This window comes from Megascapheus bottae, chromosome 4 (assembly GCF_031878675.1).
Source record: "Megascapheus bottae isolate mThoBot1 chromosome 4, mThoBot2.hap1, whole genome shotgun sequence".
Lineage (NCBI taxonomy): Eukaryota > Metazoa > Chordata > Mammalia > Rodentia > Geomyidae > Megascapheus > Megascapheus bottae.
Window position 1 is genome coordinate 69993905 of NC_143512.1, and position 22523 is coordinate 70016427.

Here is a 22523-nt window from a genome sequence, read left to right on the forward strand (position 1 = left end):
AGAGGAAGGGGAACTATAGGAAAGGGAAGACAAGTAAGAAGAGGAGAAAGAAGAGAAAAAAGGAGGAGGAGAAAAAGGAAGAAGAAACAAAAAGAGAAGGTAGAGGAAGAGAAGGAGGAGAGGAAGAAAAGGATGGCAAGGCAGAGGATAAAATATTCATGGGTATACCAGTAACTGTACCAAGATAATCTGTATGTAAAAATAAATGGAAAATAAGTCTCAGTAATAGATATTGTAAATTAACTGTTTACATTACTCATTTTCTGATGTTTTTTGTACAACTTTCTTTTATATGTATCACTGATAAATTAGTCTTTCAACTTTCAAGCTAGAAACAATCTATTTCCATTTTTCATTGAAATATATTATTTAACTTTAATATGTTAATAAATTGTACTCAAATTTAATTGCAGAGATTTAAAATTATCTCATCATAATATCCTGCTCTTTGTATTTATAAGCTCTTTAACCTTGCATGTATTCCCATTTTCAAAGTAGCCTTAAAAGCTTATTACAAATGATAGCATTTTCACTTAGATTAATCTGCTACTATGATACAAAGAGCATTTTATTAAAATTCAGTTTCTTTTATCAGCACTTATATTAGTAATTTAAGTTTAGTCATAGAGTAATCAATTAAAGTAAAACATGCTGTGTGAACACTAAACCTAACACATTAATTTAATCTTTTCCTGCTGTCTCACAAATCATTTCTATGGTTACAAGGCATTTGTCAATGTTTCTAATAGAAAAGCATCCTATGATTTCAGGGCTTTTACTAAATAAAGCTAGGATTTATGGATGATAAGAATGTTTGCATTTAATTTCTATAAATTACGTGACATTTTTAATATCACAGGATAAATGCATTTACAATAAGACAAATGCATTCACAATAAGCTAAATGTGCTGAAGTCTTGCTTGAAAGTAGGGTAAAAATTACATATGGAAGCTAATTAAAATGGTGTGGCAATGATTGTAGAAGGAAAGTGTAAAACCTGGTTAACTGATTAATCAAGGATAATGGACCTAGATTAAAAAAAAGTTAACACACTGATAGAAAAAGTTCCATGAATAATGGATAAGTAAATAGATAAAAACAAATACATGTTAAAATACATCCATGGATGCCATATTCCCCATGATTTTATTCACATCACTTAAGCTCTTTGAACTCGAATACCTAACTCTAATATTCATATAGGATTTTAAATCCAAGCTAATTGTCACAATACTGTCTCTACATGACAGATGTTATTCTCTAGGACATATCTCTCCACTTCCTTCCTACCTGTCTCATTAAATTTTTGTAAACTTCAACTGACCCCTGCATGGCCCACACGAGACCATACCAACACTGCAATTGCTATTTCATTCTGACAGCACCCACGAGTCTTTCAGCTGCACTGTACTCAATCGCAGACTGTTGAGCTGCTTGAAATTTATTGTCACTGAGCAGCTTACAGAAAGTTTTTACTTCCCATAATTACTTTAGATATATGGTGAAATAATTTAGTTGGATTTTTCATTATCATCTCAATTTTCTCCTTCATTCTTTACCTCTGCATAAAACTCTAATAACTTGATACATAGATTCCCAGAAATCTCTTGCTGCTTTCTCAGTTTAAGCCCATTGTATTGAATTTCAATGAAATGCTTTATTGTACTTTGTGCTGAGTGCTGTCTAGGCACTGAGATGCAAAGAAAACATTAATGGACATAATCTGTATTGTCAGCATAACTTATTTTGGGAAGTAACACACGGAGAACATTACAGAGGCCTGTAATAAAATAATTGATTTGGTTAAGTACTGAACATATATCAGGGTGATCTACTTAAGTCAAGGATAACAAAAAGGTCAGTGATTGCTTCTCAAAGAAAGTGCCATCTAAGCAAGATTCATTGGCACACTGTAGTATCAAGTTATAAAATTCAGCCTTGAAAATTAGGTCTCTTATTCCTCTGCCCCTCATTTCTTATATCCTTTGTCAGGGAATTCCTAGAATATGGCATATACTTTTCAGTTTTATTGAAGTATAATTGGCATGGGAGACCTCTATAGTTCAGGTTCATTTTTCAATATTTGTATGAATGATAGATTGTGAAATTATCAGTCAGGATTGCATAAACATTGCTTCAAGTAACTGCTTTTGTGCTTGCATGTGATGATGAGGGCCAATGGTGACTTTCCTAACAAAGTTTTCATGACAGTATTTTATATATAGTCACAATATTATACATTAGATCTCTAGAACTTACTGTTCTAGATATAGAGATTTGGAATTCTCTATTTTTAGTGACATTTATTCATTTACTACCTCATAATCTATATCCATTTTAAGTCCCACTCTGCCATCATTTGCATAATAACTTGGAATCTTTCCAATTTCCAGTGTACCATTGGGAAGTATTTTGATTTGTTTAATGAAGAAAGAAAGGGTGGGAAAATTAAGTCAAAAATTCCATATACACATATGGTAATGAAGCTAGGATAATTGAGAAGATGTGTGGAGTTGAGAGTGAAGGGAGAGAATGATGACAGAGGTGACATTGATAAAAATTAATTATATTCATAAACTGACATCTTGAATTGAAAACCATCTGTACAACTATTTAAAGATAAAAATAATAAGAGGAAATAATAATAAGGAAATAATTTACATGATATCATGAAATATCAATGACTAGAGAGCTTTTAGAATTTTTGTAGGTGAACATTCATTCTTCCTCAGACTTTTCTTTAAATTATAAATGTTTTGTTTTAATACAATGATTTTAAATTGAGCCCTCCATGTGAATACTTTTCATGTTGTTCAGGAAATTAATTTCTAATTATTTTTTAATTTGGTTATTATTATTTCTCATCACCTTAAATTTCTTCCATTCTGTTTTAAATTCTATATGATTCCTTCACTTCTAATTTAATGTTTTACTTAGGTTACATGCATTTACAATTCAACACTAATTGACAATTTCCAAAAAACATTTTGATGTGACTGTCCTTCAAGTGCCTCTCATCTATAACCCAAGCTACTCAGGAAACTGAGATTTGAGGATCATAGCTCAAAACAAGTCTAGACAAGAAAGTTTGTGAGTCTCTTATCATCAATTAACCAGCACAGAAGCTGGAAGTTGAGATGTGACTCAAGTGGTAGAGAACTAGCTTTGAGTAAAAAAAAATCTCAATGCAAATGCCAAGTCCTAAGACAAGCGAAAACACACACACACACACACACACACACACACACACACACACACAAACACAGATACAATTTGAAAAATAGTGAGATTTTTTACTAGTATTAGTTATTCTCTAAGTCAAACTGGGGATAATTTTCAAAATAGAGTCTTCAGATTTTATGGAATATACAAATATTGACTTGATTTATCTTAATTTCTCCAGGTAATATTTCCTTTATTTTCATGAATTAAATCTATCTTCTATTGTATATGTCCCATAAGTACTCTAACATATTCTGTTATTATTGTAAAACATGTAAGTTTAAAAACTAATTTTAATGTAATTAGCAGATAGAGATAAAACTGCTTCTCTTATTACATCTATTTTTATTGTAATTAATAGAAGGGTTACATTATATTCAACAGACAGAAGATATATTACTTCACAAACATTGATACCCTTTCTCATGTTTTCCCCTCCCTCCAATCCCACCCCTCATCTTGTGTTGCCCCCTTCCCTATCCTATTTCAAATAACCAAATCTTATAACCAGTAATTTCATTAGATTTATTAGAACTGTTTATTGGTTTCATTTTTTCTGAGAAGTACAAAACTACATGTAATGACTTCATCCAAACCCTTGCACTGGATCCAACAGTAGCCAGTCTTCTGGAAGCATGCAGTCTAATTTCTAGGATGACCTCATCCTCATTAACATATATGGTTGAGAAAGCTCGGTGTTGTTAGGGGAAAATGGTTATTTGTGGTAGACAGTACCTATCACTAGACCTCTCACATAAAGATGTGTCTCTTACAAATCAGAACTGTCTCCCTGTTTCTTTAGGAGAGTGTTAGGTAACAAGCATTTCCACTGACCAACCCTTTGCAATATTTCAATTTTCTGAGTAATGAGCTACTGTTCTTCCATCTTGCCACTCACCTTTAAAAATCTGTAAAAAAATATGGATCTCAGATAAGAAGTGCTCTGTTATCCAAGCAATTCATTCTATAAGCTTCACTCTTACTGTTGCATGCAATTTTTTACTATCATGCTATTAAGTGTAGGTAAATAAAACTAATAGATCATCTTAGAAAATTATGCAATTAATGTGAAAATAAAAAAATATGGATCTCAGGTCTTCTGCTACTGTCAGTAATTCTTGAATAAAATCTGCCCTAACCACTTTAACTAGATATCCAGCTGTGTTCATTTTGACATTTCAGACTGACACTTTATCTGAGTCCTTTGGATTAAATTCAGCTGCAAAAAAATTTTTTTTGTGATCTGCAAAGGGTGGGATTAAAGCAGCAACCATTCCTCCCTAGAGGTCATTATCATTATATATAACAACACAGAGGAAAGTTCCAGGTCATCATGCTTATTGTCTTCTCAGCAGCCAGCTCTTCCTACTAATTGCTAGCCCTTGTGACTCCTGTACTCCCCGCTCTTCACTGGGAACATGTCCCTGGTTTTAGAAATGGGCAAAGATCACATTTCTATAGGTAACTCTTCAACTGCTACTATATGAGCTGCTGCAGAAGCATTGCTAATGGTTCCCAAGTTCCCCTTATATTTTTATTTTTAATTAAATTTTTTCCAGATACAGTCACCTGTTCCTAGGTCTAAATTCCCCTCCAGTTTCTGATTTAGCTGTCTAGCTCATCATTTTAGGAAATTAATTAGTTAATTATTTGTATTTATTTAAAGTTTATTCTTCAACATCTTGTTATTTTACTTTCCAAGTTCTGATACAGTTTTACAAAGATACTTCTATAAATTATTGATAATTGTAATAGGTCTACTTTATGAACGTATTTAGATAAATTGTTTTGGTCCAGAATTATTTGCTTTTATGATTCCTGTATATAGAAGACAATGTCTAAAATACTGATTCATAAGAAATATATAGTTTTCAGGGAATTTATATAAACTATAAGCAATGACTAACCAAAACAATTACTTTGGACTAAAATGGGCAAATATTTTTAAATATAGAGGAGATTTGTGCCTACCATAAAAATAAAAGACCAAGAAATCCACTGATGAAGGAAACTTTACTTGAGATACACTCAGTAGTCCATTCCGACAGAACAAGATCTAAAAGAACTATCCCTGGAAATCAGAAGTTGTCCATAATCAATGTTCAAGCCCACATTTCAGAGTAAGGGGAGTTGATCAAGTAAACCTGGCTTAATTTCAGTACTGCTATAAAATAATGATTAAAATATACATCATTTTAAAATTTTCAAATATTACAACAAATGTTTTTTCCTACTGTTCTACCAGTCTCTCTGGTATCTTCTAAAAAGGTATATTCATATTACCATGCACAAACTTCATAAATTATTCATTTCTGTATTCATGTATTTAGTTTTTTTGTTATTGTCAATTGAGCACTTGACCTCATACTTGAAAGGCAAGTGTCTACCTCAATATCTTCTTGTGTGTTACAAATTACTATTTCTCTTGTTATGCCAAACTTTCTGATTAGGATCATGAAAAGAGAGGTTTATCTAGGATTACCTGGATATGCTATAGTAGCCATCATATATGGTTCTGTAAACAATGGTGAATGATCAGAAAATTACACTTGGAAGGAAAAAGATGCAGAAACAGGCATCAGGAGATGAAAGCCAAGTCATAAAAAGATGATAATCTCTGAAAGAAACAAAGATTATGTTCTACTTCACAGTTCAAAGGAGCACAGCTTTGCCGTTGCTCATACTCCTCATACTACATTAACTTATTTGTTTCATGCCAATAAGTTTATTTTTTTATTTTTTATATTGAGTGGCTATAGGAAACTAACAAATTGCATCACATTGTGTGCTTGATATGGTTATTTCAGATTATTTGTCTGTGGCAATCATACATCTCTCTCTGCCTCTGAGGTTGTGTATCCAAAGGTCCATGTGAGAAGGCCTGCCTTAAATGATTAAGATCTTGCCCTCAGAGCTCAAGATTGTGTAATGCTTCCATGACACAAGGATTGTTTTTCTATTGTGGTTTGTTCATTTCCCCCCTTTCAAAACTAATTAAATAATAGGTATACAGAAGACATTTGGTTCCTAATTAAAGATGTTGCTTTTTTGCCACTCTTACAATATAAAAGAAAGTCCTTCTTAACATAAGCTACAGCATGATCATTAGAATATCTGTTTTTCTGTTTGTTATTAGACAATTCCTGATATCCCTTGATATTTTTTCTTTCTATTCAAATTCAGTGATAGGTAAACAAAGTTAATCAGAACCAAATACATACTATTCCCACATCAGTTAGTATTAGAGTCATAAAAAATATCACTCATGCACAATGAGATGACAAATATGCTACAGTACAAGAAGAACCCTACAGTCTATTTTAAATATTTTTTAATTTGTATTACTATTACATTTTTGCCAGTCTGGGGCTTAAACTCAGGGCCTGAGTACAGTCCAAGCTTGGGCTTTCTCAAGGCTAGAACTCTACCACTTGAGCCCACCTTACCAGTTCTGGCATTTTTCTATGTATGAGGTTCCAAGGAATCATTCTAGGTCTTTGTGCATGCTAGGCAAGCACTCTACCACTAGTCCAAACTCCTGGCCCCAGAACCCTACACTCTAAAGAGATTTTCACTCTATATGAGAATCAGGAAATTTTGGTAGAATATATGACCCTCACAATTAATGATCACACTTTATCTTGATGATGAAAAGAGAAAATTATTCCCTGATAAAAGAAGTGTGTGTAGACAGGCCAGTGAGTTCACAAGCCTGAAAAAGGACTGTGGAAGTTAGCACTGGAAGTAATAATAATAATAATAATTTATAGAATAATAATAATTTATGGAAGCAGGAAGTAAATAGGTCCAATAATGCTAAGCTCTTCAGCATGTAGTAAACATTCTTCACATTTCTTTATTAAAGAATTTATTAACATTAATTTTTACATCATATTACAAATGACATGTTTAACAAGTATTCAAGAAGGGAATCTCTATATACACACACTGGCACTTAGATTTTAGAACATAATTAAAATTAGGCTGAGGGTTTGTATGTCATAGATACATATTAATCTATGTAATGAAACATGATGTCTATAGAGTCATAAATTTTTATGTCTACATAATTGTGTTTATATTTCCAATACCATGTCCATAGCATTGGGTAAGTAAATATTGAGTCCTCACTCTTGTAGTTTGGATCTAAGCCTACAAATTATTATGGTCTCTAAGGATTTTAAACTTTAGTTGAAGTACAAATATGTCATTTGTTTTGTGAAATGATGATTTTGTGTTCAGTTATAATGATGTCTCGAGTTGACAAAAATTTCTGAGTTTATCAAGCACTTCTAATGTAATCAAAGTCAGGATGATGCTGACATTATATTATAGTGAGTAATACACATTTGGAAATATTCAAGCTTTCATAGAATGAACTCTTCAGTACTTTCAATACAATTTCAAGAAGATTAGAATCCCAAGAGTATTTATCACAAATAGTTCAGTTATTACATTGATAACATTCATAAAATAACCAAAATAATATGTACCCAAAGCTTATCATCTGAAATCTGCTTTAATATAATCTACTTTCTGAAAATATAAAAAATGATATCTAATATTATACAACTAGAAATACTCTAATCAGAAATTTTAATTTTGAATTAAACATTCCAGAGATAAATAGAAAAATGCAATTTGTTAAACTGAAAAGATTCTTCAATATAATGTTATTTTACCAGTAATCAGAATAAATTACAGAGTAACAAAAATTTTGAAAAATCTTTTGCCTTTTTTAACGTACGTGCTGGAAAAAAAATGAATATATTCATGACTCCACTGTGAATTCTTGTGATATTTTAACCATATTTATGCTAACAAGTGAATAAACTCAATTTTCTCTGACTTTATATAGGATGTAAATTTATTTTTTAGTTTCTTAAGGATAATTTTTAAAGATATGTTCTATAATATTAATGTTAATAAAATGCGACCTTTGTGCATGTTGTGATTGAATGAGCTTTTCTTCACTAATGAGACATTTAGACTAAAATATACATAACCAAAAAATAAATCTATACAAATGACAGGATTGAATAAGAAACTATATAGAATTGTATGTAATATACATACATATTCTTCTAGGTTCAGGTCAAATACCAGGTTGTTTTAGATCATTCTTATGAAGGAAAATCAATATAAGTGGTTGAAGAAAATGGTAGTGTGAGAGACATTTTTTTAAATTGAAAGCTGATAGGTTATAAATCTCCTTGTCTTCCAGGGTAGTTTCAGTCTCTATGTCCACATAATTATTGAAAAATTTGCATCCGCCTACTCTCAGATAACTGGATAGGAATGTCATACACAACAAATAAATAATGGATCACAGTAATAAATATTCAAATTATCTCCTTTTCATACAGACTCTGTAACTAGAAACATATACAAATAAAACCAGCATGCTCTTAAAGAAGAAAATAGCTTGTTTGCATTAAATATAAAACTTCAATTCTTTATTAATGCGAAAAGAAGTAGATGAGTTAAATCACAGAGCATGTTACTTACATGTTTATTTGTTTTCCTCTTTTCTCTGAGGAAAATGGGATTAAAAACATAAGAAGAGGTATCAATGTGTGAGAAGTAATAAGCCTACTACCTGACAAATGTAACTGTAACCCCTCTATACATTATCCCCACAATAAAAGAAAAAGGATCCACTGTATCTCTTTATATGCTTATGTATGTATGCATGCACATATCTACCTATAGCTGTTTGTATGTATCAATTTATCTATCTATTTACTATTCTATGTTCCTTCTTCCTTTCTTTCTCTTTTCTTTCATTCTTTCTACCTATCTATATGTCTATCTATCCAGCCAAATTGCTTCAATTAAAGGTCTTATAATTCAACTGTATTGATTTGATAACTAAACAATTATTAAATTAGTCCCTTTGTAACTTTTAGTAGAATAAGAACATTATCTCTTTTGAATACTATTATTAAAATTATTGAATATTCACCATGGTAATCAAAGCTCTGATCATTTTAATGTTATTTTATTTTTAACTTTTTAAAATCAGACAATAAATAAAGAATTTGATATCACATTTTAAATAAAATTAACTTATTCCAATATGCTAGAACTATTTTCATACCACTAGTAAATTTTGACTAAGATGAAGGATAAAAGTATATTTAAATTTATACAAAATAGAAAATGTTTATACTGACATTTTAGTTCACTTGATCTATACTGAACTATCATTTAGTGAGGTAAGTAGATTGTATTGGTTCTTCTCTTGTGTGTGAATTAGTGTCAATATTATCCAGAAAGATTGTAATCAACACAATTTGCCCACAAGTGCAAGTTTCCCAGTCTGTATTTCCACTGGGAATTAGTCCAGTGATATTGTTTAGTGACCTCTGCTTGCTTCTCTTATAGATTCTACTCTTTCCTTTGACTATTAGAAATTTGACAAGAAAATAGTTCTTCCAAAATGTTCTTTGCTCTTTGTTAATATATACTGTTGCCCTTTGTCTGGAAATTATAAGTTGTTCTAATTCAGAATAAGGAAAAAATAGTTTCTGTAAGAATTTTTATTATTTCCAAATGCCTTTGTAACATATAAATGCTAAACGGTGTGACTTTTTCCATTTATGGGCTGTGAGAAATAAACAGCAGGCATCCCAAGATATTTTATTTATTTCTCAGCAGAAGTTTAAGCATATGTCATAATGATGGCATTTACATCATAATATATGTTGCTTCTTACAGCTCTGCAAACCCATCAGAATCTGCACAAATGACTGCAAAATGGAGGAATAAGAAGAGCCTATCAAACAGACTTCCATCTGTTTTGATTCCAAAAGTTCAACTTTTATTACAAACTAAGCAACTGAAAATCAAAGTTCTGAAGACAAAATCACTCCTTTTAAATCTTAGTCTTGGTTTTACTTTTGTCGTGATCTCATGTGCTGAGACATAGACAACTATACATTCTCTTGTGTGATTTTTTTATTTCCTCAAAACAGGATTTCCCTTTGTCATTCTAGAATTATCACAATTCTAGAAATCTGTCACCAAGGAAAAAAATATAAGGTCATATGGATAGCACCCTTCAACTTCATAATGAGACCATGGTTTTGAAAATTCCATTAAATTAGAAAAGAAAGATATATTTCAATCTTTCAATCTCTTCTACATATACTTAGGGTAAGTCTTAAAGAAATGATCAAAAATATATATTATTTTAGACCATAGACCAGAGAAAGCTTAAGATCAGATATAGTTTAAATCAAATTGCTTCAAAAAAAACAAGAAAAAAATATAAAACCTATTTTACAGGTATCTTATTATTTCTGTATGCCATTTGGACCTCTAAAGAACTACACAAGATGATTCTGGAATCCTGTACTAACAGAGTATGAAGAACGAATGGTATTTCTGAGGTTCACTTTTACCTTACTGAAAATGGTTGACATTTGGAACAAACTGAGTTTTCATGTGCTCTGAAGATGCAGACAGAAAGACACCATGCATGTCTAGTATGCAGTAACATAGCTTTTAGTTGAGGACTTCTGAGCAGTTTGACTGTGAACAAAAGAAGAATAGTAAGCACATATTTGGGATAGATTTGTAGTTCTAGAAGGGTCAAAGTAGGATCTAGTTACTAAAGAAATTATACTCATAGAATTGTACCATTTAAAGACCTTTGTTATTGCATTTATCACTAGATGATGAAAACACCAATTTCATGACAGAGTTTAACTATTTTCATTCCAGATCTGCTGTTCTAGAATGGTCACTCCAGAGACAAGATTAGTGTTTTATTGTACATGGGTTCATTGTTTGCTTTTTTTGGATATATGCTTTTAAACTAATAGATTATTTATCTACTTATTTTAACACATTTCTGAAACACTTCATAACTGTATCAGATTTCTGTTGTCTATAATTAACTATAATAAGAATGCAGAGTCCTCAAAAGTAGAATAAAGAATTTTATGAATTTTAGTGATAATTATTAAGTGATCTAGTTTAATAAAGAGAAGCTGAATCATTGACAAATATTAAAACTACTGTGAGTGGAAAAGACTCCATTAAAATGCCATATTATGCTGATCTTCAAATCACATTGTAACATTCTGAAAATGAATTCTGCAATATGCTGAATAAGAAATAATTTTATTAAGCAGTATACACTTTTTCAAGAAATTTATATCTAAATTTGGCAAAGGCATGCAATTAGTAAGCTAATTTTACTGATTAAAATGTGCATTAGAAAGAATGTCTTCTCTAAGCAAGATCTGAATTTATTTATAAAGTATAATTATAGTTAAAAATAATCTACAAAGTGATCCTAGGTGTTAATAATGATATGGTATGTAATTACTATTGAAGTGTAGCCAAGTATGTGAGTCAGCATTGGACTAGTCCCAAACAGTTTAATCTCCACTTTTTTGAAAATTTATTTTCTTATCAGAGTGATGCATATAGGGATTACAATTACATTTGTAACCTAGCGAGTCCATTACTTCTTAAGCATTGTTACCCTTACCATATTTTGATCTCCACCATTTGGGATGCAATTTTTTAAGTGTGCATATGGTAGCTTGGCTTGGACTCAGGGTCTTGTAGTCTTATGCAGCTTGCTTGGCACTTTACTATTAAACCACAATTCCAGTCATTCTGCTGGCTGGCTAACTAGAAATGGAATCATTCAGACTTTTCTGCTCAGACTGGCTCTGAACTCTGATCTGAGATCTCAGCCTCTTGAGTAACAATGTGCCTCTATCCAGGTAGGCAATACAATTTATAATAATAATAATAATAATTATTATTATTATTATTATTATTATTATTCTGAAGATAGAATTTTGACCTAGAAAATTTCCAATGTGTGGATTTAGTGTAAGCCCCCACCTGCTCTGTTATCTGGTAAAAACTATGAGAACTCTAAAAGTAATTATTGATATACCATGCCTTTTGATCCAAACATGAACTGCTATTTCATGTGAAATGAATTAGCTCTTTTATAAACTGGTTTCCTTATAGAAATCTTGTCCATGTTGGTCATAAAATTCATAACCAGTAGAGTATCAATTAAGTGCTAATATTTATTCCACTTAAGACAGTCTTGCTGTTAAGACTTCTGAAATTCAACATACATTCTCTTTACAGAAACAGCTAGATTGTTTCCATGGATAAATGTGCATTGGGAGAAACATAACTATATACCTGTGTTCTTACTCCATGATGTATCGGAGGAGCTGCTCCAGCCAGCTTCTACATCACTCAGAGAGCAGTTCATGGAGCTGAAGTCATATGGTTTTTTCAATGTCAGATGGAATAGAAAGGAATGTCTGTTTGGCTGGAAGTCTGGCCTAGTGGAAAAAAAGTGCTTGCCTAGCATGCCTGAGGAACCTGGTTCCATTCCTTGGTACCACAGGCATAAAAAAAGTCAGAAGTGGTGCTGTTGCTCAAGTGGTAAAGCTCTAGCCTTGATAAAGCACAAGGACAGTGCTCAAGTCTCAGGACTAGCAAAACAGACAAGAAAGAAAGGAATGTTTGTTGTTTATTTTGTTAAAAGATTTTTATTACCATTTTTGTCATTACATATTAACTAAAGAATAGTTAAATGCACATGGAAACAGTCACATACACACAAACATATGCACACACAAATTTGTAGTGTTTGGATAGCTCAGTGGTAGTGGAATTGCTTTACATGATGTGCCTTTGGAATTGATCTCAAGCACTGGAGAAAGGTATCAAGCAAGGAAAATCAATCAAAATTAAGGCAACAACAATAAAATCATAATTTGTCAATGCAAATATATGAAAATCTATACTTACCTCATTAAAAGATTACTTTTATTTATGATACTGCCTCAGTTCCAATAACTGTATCTCAACTGTGCAAAACATGTATCTATTTATGTTTTCCTTTAGGTTGTATCTTCTAAAGACTATTTTACTTTTTGCCATTTTTATTATCATCAGCAGTTTTACAGAAGGGCTTTAATTCAGCATGTGAAAGTAAGTACAAAGCACTTTGGTGAATGTCACTCCTTTCATAATTCTCCCTCATCTCTCCTAACCCCACACACAACATCAAGTTTTCTAGTTCTGTTTCCACATTTGTACCTCAATATTATGACTTTGTTCACCTACCATTCTATTTCAGAAAAATGAATTAATTACCCGGTGCTGGTAGCTCATGCCTGTAATCCTAACTACTCAGGAGGCTGAGATCTAAGGATAAAGATTCAATGCCAGCCTGGGCACAAAAATTCATGAGACACTTATCTCCAATTAACTACCAGAAAACCAGAAGTGGTACTGTGACTCAAAATGGTACAGAGTACTAGCCTTGACCTGAAGAGCTCAGGGACAGGGCCCCTATAAATTCTCATGATATTTATATAACAAATGTTTTCTTTTGCCCATCAAAGGGTTGTTGGGAATACATATCAGCAGGTCTTCTGGTACTCAGATAACCTTCTAGCAGAAGGCTTGACATTTGTTGATCCTTGATGTTGGATTGTGTCACAATATATTTTCGGGCATATTTATCTTCTCATAAGGAAATTACCCCAGACATATGTTTAGTGATACATTTTCAATATCTAAGTGTTTGGTGCGTGTTGGAACTAAACTTTATCTTATTACAGTACAAATTCATAGATAAAGCTCAAGTTCTCATTATGTTTATCTGCTAGGAAACCCATATTATGAGTTTTTAATATGATTTAAGTGATAATAAAACTGCCCTTCTTACTACTCTTTAAGTAGCAAGACATACAGCAGTAAACTAAGTATTGGTTTGCTACCAAATCTGATATAAAAAAATCTGTTTGATTTCAGAAAGTTCCTAAGTTAAAAGGCAATTAGATATAGTGATGCTAATGTCCCTGAACTGAAAAAGATTACCAACACTTTAAGTACAAAAAAAAAAAAACCCTCAAGGAAAAAGAAATATTACAAAGCCTACTGAGACTACTTCCAGAATACACTACAATTTTTCTAATCTTAAAACAATCTGCTGAATTTTCTGTTTGTAATTTGTTTAAATAAAGTATCTGCTTGAACCTGTAACAAACATAGGGACAAACTTATCTCTCGGGTAGTGGTCCTTTCCAGAGAGAGCTAGGTTGTACTTAAGATCCCCTGCTATCTCTTTTAAGGCACATCACAAATTAAGAATGGTTTTCCACTGTGGAATGGTTGAAAAATTCCCCTTAAAACCATATGAAATTCTGTCTCAGTGAAAATATATAACACACTGCCCTGGTAAGCCCTGCGTAGTCTAACACTGTTTCTATTGTATGAATACTTATGGTGTTTTCTTTGTTTTACTTTTTCATATTGATATAATGAAACCTACACTACAATATGATTAGTAAGATGTAGGGCATTGGCAAAATGATTTGTAAACATAGGTAGAGCCCTTGTGAATGGGATTAGTGACTTTAAGAAAGTGAAGCAAGCCAGACTCAAAGGGACATTGGCTCAATAGTTTCCCTCATTTGTCATAATCAGTAGAAACCTCGGGCTCTTCTAGCAGAGATTTACAATAGAACAAAGCCTAGAGACATAAGGTCATACAGTATGACACTAAATGAAAGGACCTCCAGGATATAGAAACAAAAGCAATATAATGAGTGATTCTTGTCCTTAAAATGTACTGTTATCTCTCATCTCTTTTTGCTGTCCCTTGGTTATCTCATATTGTTACAGTATTTTACCTGGTTATCTGATATATTGTATATATGTGTATTTGGTTATTTGACATCAGATAGGGAAGGGGGGAAAACAAGATTAGGAGCAGGTGTGGGGGAGGGTACTGGGGACCAAGACATGAGAAAGGTTATGAATGTTTATGAAGTAATGCACCTTCTATTTGTTTAATATAATGTAACTTCTATTAATTGCAATAAAAATATATGGAAAACAACATAAAAAATAAAATGGAAACTAAAAAAGAAATTTAAATCTAAAAAAAAAGAAAGAAAGAGGTGTTTGAGTTTTAGTTTGCCCTTTCTACCTGAACAGGACACAGGGAAAAGTAACCATCAGGAACCAAGAAACATCAGATCAGCCAACTCCTAGATCTCGGGTTTTCCATCCTCTGGAACAATGAAAAATTCATTTCTGTTGGTAACAAGTCACTCCATACATGCATAATGTAGCTTTCTGCATGCTACAAGAGCAAAATTGAATAGTTGGAATAGAGATAACATGACTCACAGCATAAAATTTGTATGTCCAATAATTGCATGAATATAGAAAGCACCTGATAAAATATATTATGTGTTCACACTTTCTAATGGGATAGGGTTTTTACAAATCACTTTTGATTTTGAAAAATAACATAGGACATAAACCTTAGAACCATCTATAAGTATTTAGACCAACAGCCACATCTCTGTTAAATAAGAAGTCCATATTATAGAAATGATATAGTCCTGTTTGCATGTACAATAACATATGGATTTATTTATAGCCTTGCTTTTACTTGTCAATTTTCAAATGTTTTGGTAAAAGAGAAAAATTGCTATTATTGAACATGCTTTACATATGAATTTCCTTCCCATCAAAATTTAGCTTTTTTCTTATTTTAAGCATCTCATTCTTGCAGTTTTATAATCTTGATTACATACTTTAAGACTATCAATAGCTTATTTATGCAGTCCATTGTTCAAAACTAACCAAGCTTAGTCGTCACAATAAAACTATCCAGAACTTATGCTCCAATTTTTAAAATAAAAAGGTATGTATGCACACAGTTTATCTGAATTGCATTTTTTCCTAAAAATATTATAAAGATTCATGAAGGATACCTAAACATATGAAACATTTAAATGGCCAGTATAGAGACAGAATTCTTTATGTTTGAGAGCACTAATTTTCTCCAGGAAAAAATAAAAGATTTAGCAATTGTCCTGATTGCATTTGACAAGTCATGTAATGACAGAAAAGCAATACAGATTCAATGAACAATAAATAAGATCCATAGGTCAGAAGAGATTTTATAAAACAAACATTACATAGGAAATTGAATTAATAAATGGTTGGTACAATGAAATTTCAAGGTCATCTGCTTTTACTTATCTTCTTCTCTAGGATGACAGTCCATACTTACCTTTCTGATTATCCCAGAGTATACACACCATTTGATCCCTAAAATAATGTTGTAATTTATCACTAGCATACCCTACAATGACTTAAATTCATTGTTTCCACATAACTAACTGTTGGTGTCTTCCATAATTTCCCCTGAAATTTAGGGCTGTCCATAATTTCATGTCCAAATATTGTCAATTTACTTGGAAAATGTTGACAATGTTTACTGCACATAATGAGCACTTATATTGATTTTGTCTTTGCAAGTACCCTGCTTATTTTCACTTTCAAATAATGTGCTCCTTTTAAAATTTTAATGATTTGGGGGTGTGTTTACAATGCATCATTTCAGGTGTTGTAGTTGGTACATATACCGGTTTTATAACCCTTAGTATAAGTTATTATTATGTATTTTTAGAAAACATGTCAGTAGTTATTATTTAGTATATAGATGCAATAGCATTTTGCCAATTACACATTTATAATGATGAGAAATTAATAGCTATATTTACCTAAGCTACAGATTCATACATATTCTATATAATTATGTGGCATAAAAGACTAAATTTTATATTAGACAATGTTTTAGCAAAGATTATTTTTTAAATTATATTCAACCCTTCTCTATTTCTTAATGCTCAAAATTCTCAGGAGATTAAAATCCTTAAAATGAAGCTCATCTCCAATTAGCAGGAAGAACATATGTATGCTCTTCATTAAAATCCCCAGGTATTACGAGTAGCAGTTCATTTTGGGTTTTTTAGATAATTAAAGCCGCATACACATATTCTAATATTCCATCTGGCAGTAGGGTGTATTCAACTATAGATCACTTGAGTTAGCAAGATTTCTAACAAGCTTCATATAAAGATGCTAATAGTGGGAACATCTCCACTTTCCTGAGCATAGAAGAGTTTTCTATTTCACTGTCTTAACCCCCCAAAAGAAAATGAATATTATCATCGTTGAATTTTCCTAGAGTAAAAATTATCTTTAGAAAATTTCACTTATGATCACTCTTATCCATATGTATGTGTGTGTATGTGTAGACATATTTAAAGGCAAAATGTTACAATGAATATGTATACATACTCCTTCATTAAATAAAATCAAGTACCTTTTTGATGCCTGATTATTTCTTAAAATATTATGTTGTGGGGCACTTCAAATCAAGGGTAAAAGGCCTACCTCGTGGTCCAGTGCTCACTTCCTGGTTTTGGAAATCCAACCATGCTGTCTCCTGGTTGGGAGGTTGGCTCTGGTTTGTGATGTAAAATAAAGCTACCTCGGACCCATGGATTGGCCCTGCCGCCCTCTCTGACCGCACCTACCTCCCCTTGTCCTGCCTACTTTTATGTTGATAGACTCCTGCTTCTTAGCCCCTTGTCTTTCCCCATTAAAACCAAGTTGCTGATAGAGCAAAATCTTGATACATAAGGCCATATAATGTGAAGCTAATTGAAAGGACCTCCAGGATATTGAAACAAAAGCTATATAATGAATGATTGTTGTCCTTAATGTACTATGTTGTCTCTCATTTCCTTTGCTGTCCCTTGGTTATCTCATATTGGTATAGTATCTCACTTTGTTATCTGATATATTGAATTTATTTGTATTTGGATATTTGAAATTTGATAGGGAAGGGGGGAAAACCAAGATGGGTGGGGTGTGGGGGGGGAGGGAAATGGGTACCAAGACATGTGAAAGGGTATCAATGTATGTAAATTAATGCACCTTCTATCTGGCAAATATCATGTAACCCTTTTACTAATTACAATTTAAAAAAATATGGAAAAAGAAAAACACGAGTTGCTGCAGTGACAGTCTCCCTGGCGCGTCTGTGTCTTCCCTCTGGAGAGGGAGGGCTGGGTGAAGGCCACCAGCCAGCCCTAACCTTTCTCGGTATTGTCTTAGTCGGGGCGTGTTCTCCTTGTCCTTCCTGCTGGTCAGGAGGCAAAGAGTACTAAAAACCCAGACATTACATTACTTACCAGGTGCCAGTGTCTTTTGCCTTAACTATCCACTCAGGAGACTGAGATCTGAGGATGCATGTTCAAAGCCAACTCAGAAAGGAAAAGGCAAGAGGCTCTTATCTCCAATTAATACTCTCAAAATGCCCAAAGTGTATGTATGGCTTAAGTGATACAGTAATAAAAACTGTGAGCATAATATTTTTAAAAAATACGTCTTGGGGCCAGGAGTGTGGTCTAGTGATAGAGTGCTTGCCAGGCGTGCAGGAAGACTGGGTTCAATTTCTCAGTATCGCATATATAAAAAAGGCCAGATGTGGTGCTGTGGCTCCAGTGGTAGAGCCCTAGTCTTGAGTAAAAAGTGTCTAAGGACAGTGCCCAGGCCCTGAGTTCAAGTCCCACCCAACAATGGCAATATATAGATATAGATATAGATAGATAGATAGATAGATAGATAGATAGATAGATAGAAAGATAGATAGACAAACATGAGGAAAGGCAGGGGAAGTACTTTATAGTAAATAAGTGTTTATCCATAGCTATTAACAAGAGCAAGAGAAAACAATACTATCAGTAGTAGCATTGGAAGAGAGACATAGGACAAAACGGAACAGCAGAATAACTACAAACATTTAAGTTAAAAAAAAAAAATTAAGTGCCATGCAACCCCAGAAAAAATAAGCTAGATCCTGTCTAACAAATAAATAGGGGCCAGGAGTTTGGCCTAGTGGTAGAGCGCTTGCCTGGCATGCATAAAGACCCGGGTTCGATTCCTCAGTGCCACATACATAGAAAAAAGCTGGAACTGGTGCTGAGGCTCAAGTGGTAGAGTTCTAGCCTTAAGAAATCCCCAGGACAGGGCCGGGAGTTTGGCCTAGTGGTTAAAGTGCTTGCCTAGCATGCATGGAGACCCGGGTTCGATTCCTCGGAACCACATACATAGAAAAAAGCCGGAAGTGGTGCTGAGGCTCAAGTGGTAGAGCTCTAGCCTTGAGAAAGAGTCCAAGGACAGTGCTCAGGCCCTGAGCTCAAGCCCAGGACTGGCAAAAAAAAAAAAAAAAGAAATCCCCAGGACAGCGCTCAGAACCTGAGCTCAAGCCCAGGACTGGCAAAAAATAAAAAATAAAAAAATAAATCGAGGGTATGTCTTAATTTGTAGAGTGCAAAAATAGCATGTACAAAGTTCTGGTTCTAGCGTCCCCTAATTCTGGTACTACTTGAAAGCAAAGGAGAAATATATAATGAAGACAGAGAGAAAAAGGAAAGGGGAATGGGAGGGAAAAAAGAGAGGGCTGAAGAGAGAAGTGAGGAAACCATCTTCAGTAGCCTTCTTTATAGTGCCAGCTACTGAACAAAACAGAATTGCTAATCCTCTTCAAAACATTAATACTCAGCTTTATCCTTGTTAAACAAATCTGCCTTCACTTTTTAAGGATGTCTTTTTCTATTGAGGGTGATCAAGGTAATATGCACTAGGCCCTTTTTTAAGGCGTCTTCTGACATCATTGAAACCTTCTGTGGGGACTGATGCTATGGCAGGAGTCATTTATTTGGGAAAATTCTATATCATAGGTAACAATGTTTCTTCATTATTACTGTGTATCTTTTTTATGTTCCTAGCTAGACATAAGTCAGGGGAATTTGAGCTTCCTCTTGTATATTTTAAAATGTTTAGATATTATTGACCTTAACTTCAGAAAAGCCAGACAATTAGGTAGCAGCTCTAAGTACAAACCAGTACTTTTTAGTCCCCTTTCAGTCTCTGGGCAAATTTACAAGCCCTCATTATCGCAGTTAATATCAAATGGATTTTGCGTTTTGCCACTAAGTTAATTTCTTTGCTACTTTTTGTTAGTAATTGTTCACTTCTCTCAGGCAAGTTAATAGGAATATTTTTAATTTTAATTTTGGCAGCCATGAAGTTTTCCTGCTTGCTCCTCCTGAGCCACTGCAATTTCAAACACGCACCACAAAAATCTGTCTTTGAAGGTGGTATTTACTGAGTAAACTGTTTAAAAACCTTTACTAATTGTTGTGTTAAAAGCTAGCAGCTCGCTTAGTAGTACATACATTCTGGACTATGCAGACCATGTTTAAAAACACACATATGTGGGAGCCAAGTGCCCAGTGACCAGTGTGGCTGTTCACTTCAGGAAAGCAACTCAGGCTACAAGTCTAATGTTTGCCCTTCCTTCTTTGTCAGAGGAAACATGTGGAAAAGTGACTGGTGCCAGAGCTGTATAGCAACACAAATATGTTTCAGAAACATAGAGAAGTTATGTAATATGCCTGCACTGCTTTGGCGTGTTGCTGTGTGACATGGAGTAAATAGTTTTGCTACTCTGGGCTGGAAGATCCACATATATTAAATCAAACAATGGGATGCACAGTCTCTAGAGTCCTTCATGGATCTGGATTTGAGTCTCAGCTCTGAAAGAAGATGTGTTCATTTAGCTTCGGATCTTCAGGATGTGAAAACAAAAGCTTTGTATTATGTGATTGTTGTTCTTAATGTAATATTTCTCTTCTCTTTGTTGCCCTTTGGTTCATCTCATATTGTTACAGTATCTGACTTTGTTACCTGGTATATTATATATATGTTTATTTGTTTATTTGAAATAGGAAAAGGAAGGGGGGAAAACAAGATGATTGGGAGGGAGTGGAGGAAGGAAAATACGGACAAAAATATCAGAGGGGGTGTCAATGTGTGAGAAGTGATGTACCCTCTGTCTGGAAAATGTAACTGTGCCCCTCTATACATTACAATAAAAAATAAATAAAAATAAAAAAAGAAGTCTATAAGATTCCACATCTCTAATAAAATACTCAAAAAAGTCCCCTGAAAATTTTAAGTCCAATTAAGTCTTTAACGGGATTTGGGTTGTGACTTGGTGGGCTCTTGCTTGAGCACCTAATTCCATCCCTAGCATCATAAAGAAAAGGAAAAATTTTTATGTATTTTTTTTACCTTTGGCCAATGTGTTGTCTAGTGGTTTTGATGATAAGCTTCAGTGGCCTGTAAGATTCCTACCATTTTATACTAAATTTGTAAATTATGAGTCTTTCTGGGTTTTATTCCAGAAGAGACTTAGATATTTTCCTCACATCATGGAATAAAGGTATTAAACTAAATTTATAGCTAACTATAAAATTAGATCTGTCGATGTATATTATACGTAAAGTGTTTTTAAGAAGAGATGAGTGAAAATTTGGTATTTCTTTGCTTAGTTCCCCTGTATCTTGGGAAAGATAAGTTTCCGCTATTGCAATAGTAGAAATTACTGAAAGTATTCTCATTCATAGCATTGGATAGTAAAGAGTTTATAGACTATGGCCTGCCCACCCACAGTAAGTAGTTATGCCAGTAACTGGTTTTAGTATCTTTAGTACATTGAATAACTTCATCCTGCCTTAGTTTGTCTCTCTTAAGTGGGGGAAATAATGGTAGCTACCTCATAACTCACTAAGAATTCAGTGGGTTACACATGAACTTATTACAGTAGTTAGCATATTCCCCTAGGTCCTTAAGACCCTTGAGTAAAATCATGTGTGTTTAGGGCTGAGACGTTAGGGCATGGAAATCAGTGTGTAAATAAAAATTAATTTTCATGTTATATTTCATGTATATTGATTCTCATCTTTGTTCCTTGATGTTTCCCCAAGCACCAATCATAATTAGGAAACTATCCCATCATTAATTACCTTATTTCAGAAAGCAAATGCCCATGTAACTTGTCCCTAGGGTGACTCTCACTTGTTACACATGAGATAAGAAAGGCAAGACTTAGGAACTTGGCTGGCTTGACTATGGAACCATAGGGTTTTATGGTATCTGCTTTAGTCCTGTGCCTAAAAATTAATTTAAATCTTAATGCTAATGTTGTTTCACAAGTGGCTTGACCCTTTTAGAAGGTACTGTGTGATATTTTAATCATTTATGTGGCAAGTTCTTGGGCTCAGCCACATTTCCTCCCACAACTTGGATCTGGGAGTTTTACTATGAGGAGAAACTTTTGACAGGCTTCTCTCTTGTTATTCATTAACTGAAACTATTAAAATTGTAAGCAGTGAAGAGATTTGCTGTTAAAATGATTTCATCTCAAAGGCTTAAAATTCTAATAAGTTAATTTCCTGTGTAAAAAATATATATATGTGACTACATATATATATATATATGACTTCTATTCCTTTAAAAGCAAAAGTCATAAGTTTGATGGGGTTCATTTTATATTTTGCATTATTAAACACATTATGAAAAA